The 19,092-nt window shown below is 34.9% G+C and overlaps 2 protein-coding genes across 29 annotated transcripts in view; one reads left to right on the top strand and one right to left on the bottom strand.

Moving 5' to 3' along the window:
• Positions 1-19,092, bottom strand: part of LOC126972211 (lysine-specific histone demethylase 1A) — a 411,187-nt gene that overhangs the window by 186,823 nt on the left and 205,272 nt on the right. The gene's annotated exons all lie outside the window — the stretch shown is intronic.
• Positions 940-19,092, top strand: part of LOC126972229 (polycomb protein Scm) — a 324,514-nt gene continuing 306,361 nt past the window's right edge. The window contains exon 1 of the mRNA XM_050818872.1: positions 940-943. The gene's annotated coding sequence lies outside the window, so the exon portion shown is untranslated. The remainder of the gene's footprint in view (positions 944-19,092) is intronic.

Below are 19,092 nucleotides of genomic sequence, written 5' to 3'. Positions count from 1 at the left end.
ACCGTTCCAAAGAGGTGGTTGATCAGGTTCCTGCCGCCTTATTCTACCATTGCATTACACGCCACAAACCAACCATCCTTACCATCTGTACGTGTGGCGTTCCTCTCCAGTTCTGTTTGCAAGGAACTTTCTTCCACGTACCATAACCAAATAGTACAATGAACATCCTTACGCGGTGTTTCAAGCACGGTACGACGAGGGTACCATAAGAAAAAAACCTAGTGTTGTAACGCTCCTGTGACAATTTCTCTTGTGTTGCAACAGTATGGGCGGCGGTTTGTTCGCGGCCTTTGTTCTTCAAAAATGTGTGTGTGTAACAAAGCAAAAATCCTTAAAATTATCTATTGCTCCTGCTATTCGAAGTTTATAGATAGAATAAAATTATAAAAATCTTTGACAATTAATTATTAAATAATGAATACGGCTGGCTGTATGGCCTTGAACCCTTTGCCGGTCCTAATAATGGACAAAAAACCAAAAACGAATGACGCAAACGTCATAAAATTTTAGGAACCAACTTCACCATGTTACTTTTGTGTTACAGTTATGCGAGCGCATCTTTAAATATCATTCTCATATTTTTTTCATAACGTACTGTCCTACAAAGGTTGCTGAACACCTCTACTCCCAAGACAGACCACTATTCCGATGTCTCTTGAGAGCGCGTCGTTAATCAAAACTTTCCAATAGTTTTATACAATGTTTTCAGTGTCTCACGTCGGTACTCCATCGCAGGGCTCGTAGGATGTAAATACTGCGCCCTCCCGCGGTGAACAAATAACTTAGTAATATATCGAACGTTTAATTCTTGATTTTATAATAAAGGACAATCGACGTTAAATGAAAGATAGCTTATAATAGTGTCGCGTCATCTAAACTTTAATGCCTCCTGGTGGGGCGTCACCCCATAGCGATAACCCGACGCCTATTATGTTCCGATCTGGCACCCTTGAAGTTTCTATAATATATATTTTAAAAAGAGAGAGAGACCGGGCGCTCTCAGATATATTTATTTAAATAAGTCGGCATCAAACCGACCGTAAAAGTACGCGAGGGCTGAAGGGCCGGCAGTTTTATTAATATTTAATGAATGCTTCAGTTGACACAAATTGGCGATAACCGAGCGAATGTTGTATATTCATCCCTGGCTTTTCTAATTTGTAATTCCTGCTGAATATATTTATTAGAAGCAGAGTTTCAAGTTATAATAAAATAGTGGACTTAAGAGGATTTGTGACAGTATTATGGTGCAACAACCAGCAACAACTGACTGTAATAATTGTGAACTGGAGTGTGTGAAATGTGTGGCTAGAACTTCATTTCCAATATAACAATTAGAACTCTTCGTAGTTTTACGGAATGATGATATATATTTACAAATTTCGCTTTCAGATTTTATTTAATAAAAATAAGCTCGATTGTTATTTAGGACAAAACAGAAACCTGAAGAAGACATAAAAACATGATGTTGATATGAATTTATTATTTTTTTCTAACTCTAGGCTTGTTCTAGGTAAACAATTCGTACAAGCGATACTTTAAATTGAAACTTTTTCTCGACATACGATCGTGTTTGTGTTTAATTAACATAAATAATTTATTTGTATAATAAATATTGAAAATTCACAAAATATCATTTAAGCTCACAAAAAATATTTAACTTAATAAGTAAGATATTGTGCCGTGATATTCTAAAGAAAACTTAACATTTTTAACGTCTTTACTGATCAGCAGAAGTCAATGACTTATTTTTTAAAGTAAGCCCCAAGATAACAAAACCGCACCCCTCTGTTTTAAACAATATTATTTTAAATAGCAATCAGACTGTCTCCCATCGGCTGGCGAGTTTCAAACAACACCGAATGAGTCAGCGGCCGAGGAATGCTGGCTGGATATTGGTTGTGCTTCATAAAGACTAGAACAATACGCGACGCCAATTAAAGCGTCAACCGGACACGAACTCTGTGTAACAATTCAAAGTGGAATATCACGCAATTATTCTTCTTTAGGAATTAAATACATCTCTCAATTGCGAGCGTGAAATCGGCCCACGCCTGTATATTTAGTAGTCAGGTTATCATATTCAGAGCCGATATAAATAATGTTGAGCATCGGGCCAATTGTCGAAAGTGCGAGGTGCTTCAACTCGTATTGTGGTGAATATGCGCGGGCGTCGAGATCCCTGCTGAGCGCGAATACGCCTTGGGACTCCGTTTCTTAATTTATCGCGAACAATCACATTACCATATCACTAATGTAATGCGGACGAAACCGTGTGCGCCTTAAACGGTTTTCCAAGTCCTTTGTTGTCAAAAATTTATGAATGCCGTAAATACTCCGGGTATCAACCGACGCGCCGTGGATTATTGGCGATACTGTGTTAACATTGTTTTACGACACATAACACGAACAATAAATACATTAAAACGATCCCACGTTTTCGAAACTCATTGTAGGGATTTCGAAACTTTACATATACCCGAGATGAGATCTTAACATAACATTGTTAACGGTACAATTTTATTTATTTCAAGAGCCCTTGTACGACTGGCTTGTACAATATTACAAGCGTACGCTTGCGACTTCATCTGCCTAGATTTCATTAAGTGGGATGTCGGATTCCCATATTACTAAAATCGTTCGCATTTTGTTTACTGTTTAAAATATGATCTAATCTTCCTATGCAAGTCCAGTCAAAATATTCTAGCCGTTTTCGAGATTACTCGAAACAAATCGACATAATTCGGGATTCTCTGTGGGCCTTTGGAGGCTTTTAAGGGTCCAAAGAAAATAAAATTATAAATATGAAACCCATTACGTTATATATAATTAGAATATTACTATAATATACTGCTAACAACATTTATTTCGGATAAGTTTAATTTAATTAGGTCTATTACTAGACTCTGTGAATTCCAACCAACAAAATAGACAATCATTGATAATGACAATAATTATATTAACAAAGCTACAGAATCAGCAAATCAGCCATTAAATAATGTTAAATAGGTATATTAATGTTATTTCCATTAAAACACTACACACAAAATTACATAATGCATCGGATTATATGGACATTATGGTATATTAGTTAGTGTAAAACACCTACAACATTTAAAATTACTATTAAACTTTGGTATTTTAAGCTTTTCCAAAACTTTTTAAAGATTCAGTATTATAATATTATAAGATTAAATCACATATTATGTGTATAATTTTGTATTGCCATCTGCGAAAACAGAAAATCAAAGTAAAATTATATTAAACATTCATAATACTAACCTTACCTACTTAACCGATTAATATGAAATTTTGCACACGTTGTCAGCGGTACAGATAAGTATATAGTATTAGTTATTAAGTATATTAGTGTAGCAGTAGTAGTAGAAATTCTTAAGGGCAATAAGAAGTTAAAGCCATGTCAACATTATATAATCACGAACGGCTACAAAAAAACTAAGCCATGGAATAAAAGAGGAGTGAGTGAAAGAGAAGGTAAAATTTTATCTGGCTTTCATTCACCATGATTCTTTATGTGGACTAAAAGCTAACAAAGCCGCGAGGAAAAAATTGCATTAAAATAAAGAATCATGTTTAAAAGCTTTCTTCTCTACATATGGTGATGTTAAATATTGTATATACATATCATTGCACAGTATTAGACAAATCAGCTATTACCGTTCTGCAAAGAAAAAGAGCCTACATACTACTATAAACTGCCTAAGTTCATAGTTACAGTGGATATTCTTGTAACGAAAATAAGTGTTGAACTTGCTTCATAAATATTGTTCGTCAGTTTAGTGTGCGCCACGCAAATAAATATTTAGTTTTAATTTAATAATAGTAACTAATACTTAAACTAAACTTACTTTTTCATAATATTATGTCAGCATTTTTATCCGATTAAAAGTGCGGTCTTCCCTAACACTGATTGTAAAATGGAAGTTATGTCCTTCAACTAATATTTATATAAAATAATATGTAAATTAATAAATTATTTTTGATTTTTTTTTAAAGTTAAGTCTTAGATTCTCTTATCAGGACATAGATAGGCCAAGCATATAAATATTCTCTATAAAATAGCCAATTATGACTAATAATTTAAAATTGTTATTTTATTTTATGCAAAAATATATTTATGAGTACCCACAGACACCCAACTAATTAACAGAGTAAATCTACCGCCACCCTAAAATATTCTCTCGTTATTTTTTTTTGTATTTTAATAACCTAAGTTTTTGTGGCTGTGACGTTTTCCGTCGAAAGCGTTTTACGGGAAGTGCTGAATATTATTTTCCCCTTACCTCCTATAGATTATAATCTAATGCGAATACGAATTTTATGAGAATTATACTGTGATAGAGAATATTTATTTAAAAAAAATATTGATACTCGTTTTGACGTATGTGGTTCAAAGTCAGAAAAAAAAATTGTCTTTTGTTACAATTTTTTGTTACCGTTGTTGTTTGAATACGGGTTTACCTTGTATGACAATTGAAGAAAATCGAGTCCACATAAATATGACTCAAGTACAAAAAAAACTTCTAATATCCCGAGATATTATTTATATTAAAAGAAAGAGGATAGTTAGATAGTTTCTATTCCTCTCTGCTTCATCGCCAAGCTACTTTTACGTTACTTTTTATTTTTGAATTTGATTGTAGTTGCTGACCTACCTCGTCGCCAATTTTATATTGAGATTGGTTTCACGGAGTTCAATGTTTTACAAAACATTAAATTTACTTATTTATTTACCATGTTCTAAATTGCAATGCTATTAATATATTATGTGATTTTTTTTTTCAATATGAGCACCCAAGCCAAACAAGTTATGCGGTAAGTGAGAACGGTGTTGCCTACGAAGTAATTGTGCGAATAAGGATCCCGCATCCAACAAAGATGCGAGTTTATCGCAGTAATGAGCATTTGACTGCAATTCAAAGCAACATTATTAATGTTTACGAGATCCCATCTCAAGCGAGTAATATTCAAATCGCGCCTCACAAAAGAGTCCTATCCTACCGCTCGGGTTTCAAAGCGTACCAGAAGAAATACAATACTTGCCCTCGGTGCACTGGAAGCATATGGAGCATGGACCCCGCTCGTTACTGATAATTGTGAAAACGTTTGCGTACTTCATACCCACACTTGTACTATGACCGTTTTATTCTATTTAATGGAATATTATTTTTTGTTTGTTTTAATGTCATATTTGAATAATTATTTCAGTATATCAAAGCTAAATTCATGCGGAATATCATACTAGTAGTACTTATAAAAAGCGCTCCCAAACTGTTTTATTATTAAGTGATACATAAATACAAAGTTTAAAATAAATATTGTATAGCTGTACATATTAAAAGCCGCGGTATCATATTCCTGTCTTATATGAAAGCCACAACAGATATTTTACAACAAAAAAAATAATAGACGCGGTTGAAATGGCGGCTGCAGTAGTCGGAATATATAGGTGATAAGTTGTTGTCATGTGTGATGTTGATGATATGCAGTTGTCTTCCAGATGTAGGCAGAGATTACGGACTCCTATCTGCCTTGGTGCAGACAATTTCTTTTTCCCAACTTCTTCCTCCGGCGTCAACGTTATCATACAATCTCATCTATTATTAGTAGGGTATTTCATCCAAATTAGCTATATTAGTTTGTCAATTAATTTAATAAACACACAAAAAAATTTAAGACATAAAAATATATTTCACTATAGAATATTAAAATATTGGAAGAACTAACAGAATATTTACTAGGTGAAAAATAATGTAATTCAATAAATGAAAAAAAAATTACAAGAAACTGCAACAGTAAGTACAAAACCTAACGTATTCCGAGCAATAATTCACAAAACGAATTGAAGAATAGCCGAACAAATTCCCAACAAAACGCATCCACGAACAAACGCTTCCAACGCTGCCGTAGAGATTATCCCTTCAATACAGGTTCCTTTTATCACAAAGCTGTGCACCAACGATACAGCCAATGAATACCGTAACGCCAAATGGAATAACACCACTATACTAGAGAAAAATAAAGTTTGATTGACACGTGATCCGTGTGCCGTTGTAAATTTCGGGCCCCCTTTTATAATCGTGCGTTTTTATTAATACCTTTTATTGCCTTATTGTGGGTTTAATATTAGCCCGCAGTAACATGAAATATGTATAATTGTAAGCTTCATAAAGCGGTTTTGGTGCCGGTTTATGGGGAGCGAGGGGCATAAAAAGTATAACATTTATTTTAATTTAATTTCATTATTCGCCACCCATTTTACGGCTCCATGGAATATAGATACGATTGCAAAATATATTTTTTAATCATTTTGTTAGCCATCAAAGGCGAGCGTGAGAATATTTTAATCATATCAGACTTACGAGCTGCAAATTTAATAGATCTTGTAATAATGAACAATAAATTCGAAGACTCTTCGTGGTATGAGGTAATTCTTAGAGCGCTTTCCCACTACGCCCGATCAGAATCCGATCCGTATCCTTGAAAACACAGTCTGGAGTAGTCAAAGAACTATTTCTATGGTAGTTTAGGCACTAGATCCGGCTTCCGTCATCCGATTTCTTTCCGTCAACCGTAGAAATTAGTTCTACGATTACACCGGACCGTATTTTCACGGGTACGGATCGGATTCTGATCGGACGTAGGGCGAAAGCGTTCTTATTACTGCATACATTTTCAAAATCTAACCCATATGTGCTCTTCGTTAAATTGAAAAACGGTATCGCCAAACCCCGAATTTCGAGAGCCTATATTCATTCATTTAATGGTCGACTGACATAAAAAGGTGAGTCAAACAAATCACACGAAAGCAAGTAGACATCTTGAGTGAAATCTTAAGTAAGCACGAGATGTAGATTTGAATTGAATGGCTTGTTACAATGATGTAATATTTCACGATGCGCAGCGATACCGCAAATAATGCACGGGGACAGATATTGTGGGCTCGACGCGTTCAACGATACGGTTTTTAAAAATGCAGAAGCCGCGCCTAAGCCGTAAGCGGACCACCATGTAAATTATTTCGCTTGCGAGCCGGAGTTATCTTGGAGCCGTCGCAATAAAACTCCGCCGCTGGAAATTTTATCAGGAAAGAAGGCGCATGTTGCCATATTTCATTAGGACAACGGTCTTTTTGTGTACGCGCCTAAAAATATTATATTAATCTTTGAAGTTACCTAGTATTGTGTTTCTTGTACGGGCGATATTTATTACGTTTGGTGGTAGGAGTAGGCGCGGCGATGTTCCGGCTTCGTGCTTGGCTCACTACAATTTGTGTCAGGCTATAAATAACGCGGTTTACAAATAATTATGTTGCTATTAACATACTGCGCTTCAGATAATTTGTCTTGTTTGTTGTACTCGCTTCGCTAACGCTAATAGAATACAATAATTGATGTCACAAGGAGTACAAACATGTAAGATTGTTATTAGTTTAACAATATAAAAAATTATCTCATTTAAAACTGGCTTTGCTTCAAGTTCGTCTATGTTTTATCGATAATTGTTTTTAAATGTTTGTTTTGAACGTTCTGTTCTCACAAAAATCTGTTCAAAAAATATCGACAGGCGTAGTTTTGTCATAAATTCAGATAGCAATGAAAATAACAGTGTCATAATCTGTTCTTAAAATGTCAACAGGCGCAGAGTTTTACTCATATAACAATGAAAATAGCAGTGTCATTACCGTTAGTTAGAACCAGCATAATAAACATTATTTATTTAAAAAATTACATCTTCGAGGACGCAAAACAATATATAAACCAAACTAAGCAAGGCACAAATTGAAGTCGTATTGTAATCAACAATGTGAAATAACACACTCATTTAATACACCGCGGAGAATCCAAAAACACGAAAAACAAAAGCAATTTCGACGCGAGTCTACGTAAAGAATACACATCATTGGGAGGAATTTAATCAGTGTAGTCAGCGGGCCCGGCATCCCGATGATATCTAGCCTCTCATTGGCGCGGCTCGAACAAATTGGAAAAGTGCGATCACGGCGAACGTTACAATTGAAATTTTTAAGATGCCTCATACATTTTTCGCAGTAGAATCACGTAACACTCCGCGGGGGTTGCCTTTCTTTACGAAAATCGACACAATACCGCCCCATTATAATCGCGCCGCAAATGCTCTGTATCGGTTGCTACGTGACATACAATCGCGGTTCCTGCTAAAATATATAGCAGAGTCGCATTGAGAATTTCTATTTTATGTCGTAATTATATGTATCTCGTTCTGCGAGGCCTTGTTCGCGAGCAGCTGGATAAGATTTGATAAGTATATCTAGCTCTATTTAAATTTGCGGAATTATGAATTCAATACCAGTTACCTTTATAATAAATTAAGCAATTTGATATTTATGAAGTAAAACTTATCAATAAGATATCACATTTTATTTGTTTACACACGCCTATTTGTGTGGGCTGAGTAACATACTTTACTAATATAACAAAAATAACAAATCGTATTTTTGTTATTTTTTAGCCCCAAATATTTTGTTTTGATTAATAACAATTTATATATTAAAGTAAATGTACCATATTATATGCCAGTTGGTGACGGTCACAATTTTATATTCTATATAAGAAAGACCTGTTTTATGCAATGCAATGCCCTTTTGTGTAATCAATTACCGGTTGTAGTTTTCCCGAACCGATACGACTAAGGAACCTTTATGGTGAGAGCGTACTCCCAACTTAAAGGCCGGTTACGCATCTTGACCCCTGGTGTTACAGATTTCCTCGGTCGGTTCCATCACGTGAGCCTCTTGGCCGTTTGCCTCCTCTTATGTAATTGTAATGTAATGTTATTATTATGTAATAAAAAAATCAAGATTTTTTTTAAATTATAACCGCTGATCATATTACGGCTTAATCGAGTTAGAAGAAGTTATAGTAATAATCAAAGGATACGCAAAATATTGTTTTAAATATTTTTAAGAATACAATTGAGAGAACGTTATTAGCAATAAAATAATAAAAACGAAAGCCATTTACAATATTTATAAAAATAAGAGAGCCTAAAGAGATATTATTTTTTTTTTAATGATCTATAGTTTTAGTTTTATGACGAAAGAATCCTTTCCCATTTTATAGGTATGGGTAGTACCTAAGTAGCTTATAATATGTACCCTCGGTGGGGGAGTCCAACTCGCGTTTATCTGGTTTTGTGAATAAATAAAATTGAAATAGTTAATAGTTAACACTTAATAATTAATAACATAATAATAATTTAATAATAGGTACTTCTAGTGAAAGGATAGCTAATAACAAAGTGGTCAATCTGTAAATATTATTATCATCAATTCATTGTAACACAAGCCCGATATAATGGATCTAATATTATTCAAAATGATTGTAAAATACTTAACGCATGATTCAAAGCATAAATATAACCCACCATTAGTCAGAGTCTACGCTTAAGGCAGACAATACGAATAATAGGTAAGTATTGTTTAGGGAAAATTCATTGTTATTGTTGTAACACACAAAGAAATATTCTTCACAACATACAACTACACCAAGCAAAACAAATGTAATAAGGTTTTTAAATAGTATAGGATTTATTTAAACGAATTATATTTTATTGAACCAATGTCATGTCACCCGAAAATTCTGCATATTGTGAACCAATTTAATTATTAGTGATTTGATTAATTGTGTGTGAAAATACCTCATGAGTGGGTGGAAAAAGGCACCCTTCAACCTCATGAAAGTTAGTATATACTCAGAGATTAGAGCCTAAAAGACCGTCGTCGCATCTTTTAACCCAGAGGTCAAAACCAGAATATTGCGGTTTTCAATTGCATTCATATTGTAAGCTTTGTTTTGTATAAACATCATCACCTTCTTAAAAAACTTACTTCAGTACGTTTATTAGAACACAACAAACATCCCACGAACAATAGGTATATTCTGATAACCGTACCTAAATGTAATTTCTAAAACACGAGCAAGGTCACAATAATTGTACCGAATGTCAAGCATCCGAACAATAAGCTAACTCAGCCAGCACTAGAAGACAACAATGAAACAATTAGCAGATGGCCCGTATCCTGCTAGTCGTAAACAGGGCGACGTCATAGTTGGTGCCGCGTACAATGTTCAGTGGGGTGCAGATGTCACCGGCGATTGTTTGTAAATAACAAAGTGAGCGGGCCTCGAGACAGTTTCTAATTGTGCCACGACAATGCGTAATCTAACCGACCGCTTTAGCAGGCACGTAGTGCATCCCTGAATCACCCGTCACCGACACGAAAACCGTTGAGTAGCGTAATTTAAATATTTTATACCTTAAATTTTTCATCAAAATAGATAAAATAAATGGAGTGCATCGGCATCGCTCCTGTGATCCTCCTGATATTGCAAGAAAGCATTTGGCGGCGGTGATCAGTTACCATCAGGTGGCCAGTATGCTCATTTGTCCTCCCAAACCCAAAAATTAATAATTTGTTTTACACGCAAAATATTGCTCATACTTTATTATTTTATGCCACCGTTTAGGCGATATATTATGATTTATCATAATGTTTTATATACGAAATACAGTATGTTAGCGGTTTTATATTCAAACGAATCATTATTAGATTTTTCAACGGATTTTGCTTTTTAAATTCTTAGTGCATATTAATTATTTATAAATAATGTTCTTATCTAACTAAATCATTATATTATGTTATTAATAAGAATAAAATAAATTCTTATAACTTAATTTTTACGTTCTCTTCGTTCTTAAATTTCTTCTTCTTTATTTACCCTTTTCTTTTTTTTGTAGGTTAATTACTATTTACAAGCACTTAATGGTTATTGATGAATGTCTTGACTTTCGTTCTAATATACTAAAGATAAAGGATATTTCTGGAGGTATAATTAATATTATCATTTCACATGTCCGTACCTATTCATTAACGCAACACAAAATATCATTTATTATTCAATATATAAATAAAAATTATACAACTCCAAAGATTTTGTGTTCTACAGCGTTATAGGTTGCCAGGTGTCGCGCGAATAAGCCCAGGTTGTTTTTCTCGCACCAAATTGCCCGTGTTGCGATCTGACGCACTACTAAGGGCTCTGCTCACTTGTGAAATCTCTTCAATTTACACGCCACGGACTAAACCCCTTTGAGTTTAATAAGCCGGCAACGTATAACGTTAATGTTTTAAACGCATTTAACACTATAGGGTCTCCGTAAATAAGATTAACACACGAATGAAAATAAACGGATAAGAAAAAATAAAGACGGTGAATTAATAATGATATCGTTAAGTACCTCCATAAAGACTACTTATTTTACTAATAGTCTATGTTTAGGTACTACCAACACTAAAATTGGAAGATTTAGAGTAGAAGCTTAAAGTTTATGACTATGATTGATTTAAAGCAATTTTAAAGGATACCCGGAGAATTAACAAGATGGCATACTTTACATCGTAACAGCATATGGTAATATAGTTTTTGCCAATAGTGTACGTAATACGATGTGACAACGCTGATTACCTGGAACAAAAACGAAACATCATTACATTCATGTTATATCAAAAGGTTACCAAATACAAACTGTTACTAATAATGATAATATGAACCTTTAGTAAGGATCGGATGTACAGGATGTTAATTAGAAAATAACGTGGGAAACCAGTAATAAGACGAACCGTGTTCCTGATTAGATAACAAACTAGTTCATTAGTCCTCGATGGCCATTTGATTAGCTTTTAACGTCTTCAGTAGCGCCATTACCATTATCGTTGTAAGGTTTAGAACAGGGGTGCTCAAACGGTCCATCGGGATCGACAGGTCGATCGCGAGTGCTTTTTGAGTCGATCTCGTGAAAAAATTCCGGTATGATAAACTAAAATCGGTAATTACGTACCATCTTATGAAAAGTATACTCAGGACATGCAGTGTCATGCAGATTCAACATCCAAAGTCGCTCTTTAGTTAAGCTTAGAACTTTAGAACGCGTTTGTTTTGTAAGAACCAATAAACTCGCAATTTTGAATAATAATTATGAGATTTTTCATTGACATTTAAGAGCAGACCTACACTTACCTTGACTAAAAAAATGCATATTTTGCGCAAAACTAATATCTATGTCATCGTGACACTCTACCTAGACGACAATCCTTCATCACACATACTTGAAGCCTCTCAGAGCCGATCGATCAAAGTCTAACAATTTTGGAGTAGATCGCCAGCAGTTCAAGCTTGAGCACCCCTGGATTAGAACATTCATTGTTCATGTGGACTTGCTATAGTAGAAAGCACCTCCTCTCCCCTTCGATGAACAAGCAGTCTAGGAAAAAAAGCCGGAGTCGGACTCGCTTATGAAGGGTCCCGTAGCAGCAGGTAACAGAATATAAAAGTTCTTGTAGTTCGATGTAACGATTTATGACGATTAAAAAAACTACTTACTAGATCTCGTTCAAACCATAATTTTCGGTGGAAGTTTGCAAGGTAATGTACATAATATATTTTTTTTAGTTTTATCATTCTCTTATTTTTGAAGTTACAGGGGGGGGACACATTTTACCACTTTGGAAGTGTCTCCCGAACAAACTATTCAGTTAAGAAAAAAAGATATGAAAAACCTCACTATAATTTTTGAAGACCTATCCATCCCACACGTATGGGTTTCATGAAAGTTTTTTTTTAAGTTTCAGTTCTAAGTATGGGGAACTACCAAATTTATATTTATATTTTTTTTGTGTGAAAATTTTATTGCGGTTCACAGAATACATCTACTTAACAACTTTCAACAGTATAGTTCTTATAGTTTCGGAATAAAGTAGCTGTGACATACGGACGGACAGACAGACATGACGAATCATTAAGGATTCCATTTTTTGCAAATTGGCTACGGAACCCCAAAAACCGCATTATGGGACCTTTATAAGTAGTAACGATGACTCATGGTTTCTATCTACCGAAAAGAATTCACTGCATCTAGTAGTGGAGAGGAATAGAATACTTTTACACTGTAACCGCTTTTTTTCATAATCTTTGATAAAACTGCATTCCAATTTAAAATATACTAGCATTTATTTGTTGGGATGAAGTGACAATATCTGCCGAATACAGTGGCGATATGATCTGAGCCGAGAAGACAACGGCCTAAAGTGTGGCAACCCTGTGATCGACTCGATCACGTCGTTCTCCATCTCCCTCACCTCGATACTAATAGACGTAATATCTCATAGCGTCTGTAATTGCATCGGCTTCATTACCATTCAAATCATTCACAAAACAGTACGCGTTTACTACTACATTACGGAAGAAATAGGTTTGATAACAGTACTGCCTTAACGAAAACAACACTTACAGTGAGTTCTACTAGAACTAATAATAATTAAATGAGGAAGTGGGTAATGTACAATACGTCGCGTCTCTATTGGGGCGGGTTTGACGCGTGGTTGAGGAATGATCAGCGGCGTGGAAATGACGACTTAATGGATTATACGTGTCCGCCGGATCGAGATAAGTGTCGCCTCGATATCGCCTCCGTCACCAGAGATTAGAAACCGAAATTACAAAAATGAATAACATAATGGATGCTAACCAGGGATTCACATGCATCGATGAATATGCGCGATAAGAAAACATGGAGATTTATTCGAATGTTTTCATTTTTAACTTGGACATTTTATAAAAACATTAAATGGCGACGAACGGCCCATTCCTGTATTGAATCGAAATCCTAAAAAGCAAACCGAGATTGGTATTTTAATCTATTACATGATTTTTCCATTCCAATAACCGATTCATATCAATATAGATAAGTAGAAGCTGTTTTATACAATATTAATTTCGGAACTAATATTGACATATTGAAATGCAGATTCAGGATCGATTGATGGACAACATTAAATATAAAAATAGCTATTGCAATATAAAACGATATTCTCGATTGGACTAATATATTTGGACAAAACTTTAATCAATCCTGTAGGTACCGTATGTACCTACAGGATCAATGCACATCAATGGAATAGATACTTATGCCATATACTCAAATTAAATCAAAATCACTATATTCATGTCAGGCAAGGAAATGACACTTATGAATGTCAAAAGTTTTCATTTTCTTTTTATATTTACCGCTAATTTAATATTTAATTTAAATTATTAACCGAAAATAAAGAGCTTTAATGAGAAGAAGTGGTGAAAAACTCATTGCCACTCTTTTAAATCAACATTTAGAGCTTCATTATTTAACAAATCATGTCAATTATAATATAATATGTAAGGTGATTTAACAACAAAAATACTCATTGATAGTTCGCACTAACCCATCATAGATCCCCATTAGTGGTAGTTTAAGTACAAAATAAGAAACGTAAAATTTTTATTATAAATAATCATTATTATCAAAAGTTAGAGATTTTTGATATATTGAAAGCGGCTGTCAGCCAATCCGTTGGGAAAAGAAAATTAAAAAGTAGTGGAGTAGTAGCAAAAATAAAGTTATATTTTTATAAAATATAGGGATAAACAAAGGTTTCACATGATGATAAGTGATCACCGCCACCCATACTGTCTTCCAACATTAAAGAGTCATTAACATAGCCATGACTATTTTAAATATTCACCTAAACAGCCCTCCTTTACAAATGACTTACGAATAACGGATGAAAAAGGAAATTTAAATAATAATAAATAGTAATAGTAAATATTTGACTATCAAAATTTACTCATACCGATTGGATGGATTAGATTCGATGAAACGAGTAAAAGATAGACTTAACAAGATCAAACTGTTAGTAACACCAGATAGAGGTTCCTATCCAAGAAAATTAAAAATATCACTATGTGACCAAAACAAAACAAAATAAACTTCAACCTTCAATTAATACACGAGCCATACGTTGTACTTAAGAGATGGGATATGAAAAGGCTAATGCTATAAATAAATATAATAAATAATTATTATATAATATTATTTAACGTTAATACCAATGTGTTGCCATTTGTGTTTCCAACTAAAGCGACATCCGATTAATCCATCAACAGTGAAGATATGGAAATTCAAGATATAACAAATGGACATTTGTAAACGTTAGCGCTAGTGCAATTCACAACAATAGTCAAAATACTAATTCACTATTCAACGTGGTGTGTTCCGTACATGAATCATAAAGGCATCTCTGACCCACATCGTTTGTACCCACGCGAGAGTCCATCATCTCGACAGTTGCGTGACGACACATGCAGTTGTAAATTGAAATCGGACAGTATTATAACGAGCCGCAGATAACTGTCTAACAGCTATAAAATAGGCCCACAATAGCCCACGATTTACCGGCAATATATTCTATTCTTTTATAAAGGACACGCTACGCCTCTCCTCTTACGACAAAAAGTTAAATGGTCACCCGCTGATCTTTTGTGACAGTTGAGCGAGATCTGGACAAACGACTCGTGGGATACGATATCACAAAGACATGTGCCAGCATATGCTGTGGAAATTTTGTGCTTAGGGTTGGCTATTTTTGTATCAAGAAAGTTATGCTGCTTAATAATTATGCCAGTGAGAGGGTCCTTTGCACAGGAAGCCTGCAAGATTATGAGTACCACAACGGCACCTATTTTTTTTTATGGAATAGGAGGACAAACGAGCGTACGGGTCACCGGTTATTAAGTGATCACCGCCGCCCACAATCTCTTGGAACACCAGAGGAATCACAGGAGCGTTGCCGGCCTTTAAGGAAGGTATACGCGCTTTTTTTGAAGGTACCCATGTCATATCGTCCCTGAAACATAGCACAAGGAAGCTCATTCCACAGCTTTGTAGAACGTGGAAGAAAGCTCCTTGAAAACCGCACTGTGGAGGACCGCCACACATCCAGATGGTGAGGATGATATTCTAACTTGTGGCGTGTCGTGCGAAGGTGGAATTCGGCGGCAGGAATCAGGCTAAACAGCTCTTCGGAACACTCCCCGTGATAAATGCGGTAGAAGACACACAATGAAGCGACGTCTCTACGCAACGCCAAGTTATCCAGCCGTTCATAGAGCACTGGGTCCCCGACAATTCGAGCTGCTCTGCGTTGCACGCGGTCAAATGGATCGAGCTGATACTGGGGTGCGCCAGACCAGAGATGACAGCAATACTCCATGTGTGGCCGGACCTGCGCTTTGTAGAGCGCTAGTATGTGGGCCGGCTTGAGGTATTGTCGTGCTCTATTAATGACGCCCAGTTTCTTTGAAGCCAATTTGGCTTTGCCTTCCAGATGACCACGAAATTGGCAATCGCTCGAGATTTCAAGACCCAGTAGTCCGATACTAGGCGAGGCTTTTTATTTATCTTTATTTCTGCCGTGAAGCAGTAATGTGTAAACATTACTGTGTTTCGGTCTGAAGGGCGCCGCCGCTAGTGAAATTACTGCACAAATGAGACTTAACATCTTATGTCTCAAGGTGACGAGCGCAATTGTAGTGCCGCTCAGAATTTTTGGGTTTTTTAAGAATCCTGAGCGGCACTGCATAGTAATGGTAATGCGTATCAATTTCCATCAGCTGAACGTCCTGCTCGTCTCGTCCCTTATTTTAATAAAAAAATCGTTGACTCACTTTTGTCCCAATAATAATAAGGTCGTTTCCGTGTCTAAATTGATCCCAACAATTTCAGCGTCATTCGTCGTTATCCACATACCTATTATACTTGCTGTTAAATTTTTGTGATCAATTTAGTGGTTTCCATAAACTATTTTCCTCCGTCTAACGCAATACTATTGCAACAATAATTATTATAGTAGTCTGAAGACTACTGTCGAGGCTGAAAATATTATATTCCTCGCGTGTCTAAGCTGATAATTTATAGCAATTGAGATATGAGAGCTGGGAAACCACAAACGTGAACTGTCCTCTCACTATACCGCCGCTTTAAAATTATAACTCACTACAATTATTATGAGATATGAAACATCGATATTAATGTCTGTGAGTGTATGATAGATACTAAATTTCCAGGCATGTTGCAAATTGTGAGTTTAACAATGTTTTCTTACACATTAAAAAATATTTAAACGCGGGCAGATAATGAATCTTAACATTCAATAAAATGAAAATTATTTTGTATTGTAACAACTTAAAAACTTCTTGAGCTTATTCAAATTTAAACCACATTAATATTGTTAAAATATTCGTTAAGATAAATAAGTAATAAATTGCAAAATAGAATGTTGGAACGATATAAAAAAAAAGCCTAAACCAAGCCGTACAAGTAAAAAGTCTGGGACGATCAAAACGCTTGCTGTCTCGATTTGTGGGTGAAAGGCACAGAAATATCCATTTTAGGAATGAAAACTCCACCACCGAAGAGCGTTACAGCAGAATGACAAAATATGCGTGTAACTATAAAAACGCAAGTGGCCGGAAAGGAACAGGGCGATCACCACACTGCATCAATCACGATATACTTAGTGCCTGATCAAGAAGTCACAAATCTTATTTTTGGGAGAGTGAAAGACGAGAAGATTATTAGCAAAAGACACCGCCTCTACAGAGATAACCCTTGGTGTGTTTGTGCACGGCTCCAGTTTTGGCTTCTTCTACAAAATCTTTGTTACAGATAATACCAGCCCAACTCAATTCCAATAATAGCATATTAGCAAATTTATCCTAGAGTTTACGCACTGTTATCAATACCACCGTAGGAAACTGCTTTATAATGACTTACCCTTACTTAGATAACGTTGATTCACATACAATAGACGTTAACTAAATATTAATTTGGGGCACGCTATTCAGTTCACGGTCAATCAGGTAAGAGAGCAACTTGAAACGCAGTCGATCTCCAAGTTTTTGTTTGACTGAGAATAGCAACATATAAAGACGAGCACAATAGATGCATAATATGCAAGTTCTGGCAGTTCGCATCTTGAGTGTTATTAATGATCGATGTTCAGGAACATGATTCTCTTCAGAGGATTCAAAGAACAAAAATATAATAACACCTCTACGGTGTTCCGTATAAATCATGAGAGAGATCTTAACAAAAAATCCGGCCACATTTTAATGAAACGGTTCTAGAAATTATTGTAACCTTCACAAAACACATAATGTCTGGATGTTTAATTTGATTAGGGGTTACACGCTGCGTTCTGTAGAATTAAACATGTGGAAAACGTTTAACTAAAGTAGTCGACTATTATTAGGATTGGAATTCATTGGAAGTGCAATTTTACTTATAGTCATGATTTTATTGCAGATTCACAAATGTAGATCGAAACAGAGAAGAAGAATTCTTATAACTTATTGATACAGCAGCACTTTTTAAGAGGTAGTAAAATATTTAAATAAAGACTTTTTACAGATGAAATTGCCTGCAAATATATTATTTTCATTAATTAATAATTATTTAATTAAAATCCAGTTTTAATCCTTTAAAAAGTAAGTTTTTTAAATGTAATGCTCTAGTAAATCAAATTAAATGAAACTTCATTAAGTCCGACTTGGAAGGAAAACAGTCACTAACTAATATACGTGATTAAAGATATTATAAGGCTCATTATTGCAATCTTGCAAATTGAGTATCGAGAAACTTAACGTCACAAAATTATTCGTGAGAAAATCATATTTTTTTTAAATCAAGTTGGCCTTGGCCTCACCTGATGATTGGCATCATCAACATACAACTAAATCCGCTTCCGAACAATTAATTAACAAGGAATCAAATTAGTTAAAATTTGGTAAAATTATGACCTATTTCATACGTAATGTTCATGAAAACATTGTTATATTTAATATTATAAGGCTTTTATTTAATCAATAATAAGAATTCGATTATTTACCTATGGCATTATAAAGATATCAATTTTAACCTAATAAACTTTCTGATGTGGTAAACCAATTTTTTCATTTGCACAATTATAGATCAAGTACCGCAACATGTTCTTTATGTGTAAAGAACAAACTACAAGTTCCAATTTAATGTTATATCAACAAACTACTGCTTTAATTTTCATTAATGGCGATGACTAAACAGATAAATAAATATCGCGTAATTCACATAACTATAATTCCATCCACAAAGTGTTAACAGCGCTCAGCGCTAGCACACTAC

This window comes from Leptidea sinapis, chromosome 25 (assembly GCF_905404315.1).
Source record: "Leptidea sinapis chromosome 25, ilLepSina1.1, whole genome shotgun sequence".
NCBI classification, from domain to species: Eukaryota; Metazoa; Arthropoda; class Insecta; order Lepidoptera; family Pieridae; genus Leptidea; species Leptidea sinapis.
This window is presented reverse-complemented; position numbering and strand designations above follow the sequence as displayed.